Genomic DNA, 2,763 nt, shown 5'->3' on the forward strand with positions numbered 1-2,763 from the left:
TCTGTAACACATCATCCCGTGATCAACTCCTTGGTCACATTGCGCATATGATGATGTCCTACCGAGTGGGCCCAGAGATACCTCTCCGCTTACACGGAGTGACAAATCCCAGTCTCGATTCGTGCCAACCCAACAGACACTTTCGGAGATACCTGTAATGCACCTTTATAGCCACCCAGTTACGTTGTGACGTTTGATACACCCAAAGCATTCCTACGGTATCCGGGAGTTGCACAATCTCATGGTCTAAGGAAATGATACTTGACATTAGAAAAGCTTTAGCATACGAACTACACGATATTTGTGCTAGGCTTAGGATTGGGTCTTGTCCATCACATCATTCTCCTAATGATGTGATCCCGTTATCAACGACATTCAATGTCCATGGTCAGGAAACCGTAACCATCTATTGATCAACGAGCTAGTCAACTAGAGGCTTACTAGGGACATGGTGTTGTCTATGTATCCACACATGTATCTGAGTTTCCTATCAATACAATTATAGCATGGATAATAAACGATTATCATGAACAAGGAAATATAATAATAACCAATTTATTATTGCCTCTAGGGCATATTTCCAACAGTCTCCCACTTGCACTAGAGTCAATAATCTAGTTCACATCGCCATGTGATTAACACTCATAGGTCACATCGCCATGTGACTAACACCCAAGAGTTTACTAGAGTCAGTAGTCTAGTTCACATCACTATGTGATTAACACTCAATGAGTTTTAGGTTTGATCATGTTGCTTGTGAGAGAGGTTTTAGTCAATGGGTCCGAACCTTTCAGATCCGTGTGTGCTTTACAAATCTCTATGTCATCTCCTAGATGTAGCTACCACGTTCTATTTGGAGCTATTCCAAATAACTGTTCTACTTGGAGCTATTCTAAATTGTTGCTCCATTATACGTATCCGGTATCTCTACTCAGAGCTATCCGGATAGGTGTTAAGCTTGCATCGACGTAACCCTTTACGACGAACTCTTTTACCACCTCCATAACCGAGAAACTTCCTTAGTCCGCTAGTTACTAAGGATAACTTTGACCGCTGTTCTGTGATCCATTCATGGATCACTCTTGTACCCCTTGACTGACTCATGGCAAGGCACACTTCAGGTGCGGTACACAACATAGCATACTGTAGAGCCTATGTCTTAAGCATAGGGACGACCTTCGTCCTTTCTCTCTATTCTGCCGCGGTCGAGCTTTAAGTCTTAACTTCATACCTTACAACTCAGGTAAGAACTCCTTCTTTGACTGATCCATCTTGAACACCTTCAAGATCACGTCAAGGCATGTGCTCATTTGAAAGTACTATTAAGCGTTTTGATCTATCCTTATAGATCTTGATGCTCAATGCTCAAGTAGCTTAATCCAGGCTTTCCATTGAAAAACACTTTCCAAATAACCCTATATGCTTTCCAGAAATTCTACGTCATTTCTGATCAACAATATGTTAAAACATATACTTATCAGAAATTCTATAGTGCTCCCACTCACTTCTTTGGAAATACCAGTTTCTCATAAACTTTGTATACACCCAAAATCTTTGATCATCTCATCAAAGCACACATTCCAACTCCGAGATGCTTACTCCAGTCCTCAGAAGGATTGCTGGAGCTTTGCATACTTATTAGCATCTTTCAGGATTGACAAAACCTTCCGGTTGTATCACATACAACCTTTCCTCAAGAAAATCGTCAAGGAAACAATGTTTTGACATCCTATCTGCAAGATTTCATAAATAATGCAGTAATCGCTAATATAATTCCAACAGACTCTTAGCACCGCTACGAGTGAGAAAGTCTCATCGTATTCAACTCTTTGAACTTGTCGAAAAACATCTTAATGACAAGTCGAGCTTTCTTAATGGTGACATTTACCATCATTGTCCGTCTTCCTTTTAAAATCCATCTGTACTCAACAGCCTTACGACCATCAAGTAGTTCTTCCAAAGTCTACACTTTGTTTTCATATATGGATCCTCTCTCGGATTATATGGCCTCGAGCCATTTATCGGAATCCAGGCCCACCATCGCTTCTCCATAGCTCGTAGGTTCATTGTTGTCTAGCAACATGACTTCCAAGACAGGATTACGTACCACTCTGAAGTAGTACGCACCCTTGTCATCCTACGAGGTTTGGTAGTGACTTGATCTGAAGTTTCATGATCACTATCATAAGCTTCCACTTCAATTGGTGTAGGTGCCGCAGGAACAACTCTTTGTGCCCCGCTATACACTAGTTGAAGTAACGGTTCAATAACCTCATCAAGTCTCCACCATCCTCCCACTCAATTCTTTCGAGAGAAACTTTTCCTCGAGAAAGGACCCGATTCTAGAAACAATCCCTTATTGCTTTCAGATCTGAGACAGGAGGTATACCCAACTATTTTTGGGTTGTCCTATGAAGATGCATTTATCCGCTTTGGGTTCGAGCTTATCGGCCTGAAACTTTTTCACATAAGCGTCGCAGCCCCAAACTTTTAAGAAATGACAACTTAGGTTTCTCTAAACCATAGTTCATACGGTGTCATCTCATCGGAATTACGTGGTGCCCTATTTAAAGTGAATGTGATTGTCTCTAATGCCTAACCCATAAACTATCGTGGTAATTTGATAAGAGACATCATGGTATGCATCATATCCCATAGGGTGCAGTTATGATGTTCGGACACACCATCACACTATGGTGTTCCAGGCTGTATTAGCTGTGAAACAATTTCCAAAATGTCTTAATTCTGTGCCAAACTCGTAAT

Source organism: Triticum urartu, chromosome 1A, assembly GCF_056163025.1.
Source record: "Triticum urartu cultivar PI428250 chromosome 1A, HENAU_Tu73, whole genome shotgun sequence".
In the NCBI taxonomy this organism is placed as follows: domain Eukaryota; kingdom Viridiplantae; phylum Streptophyta; class Magnoliopsida; order Poales; family Poaceae; genus Triticum; species Triticum urartu.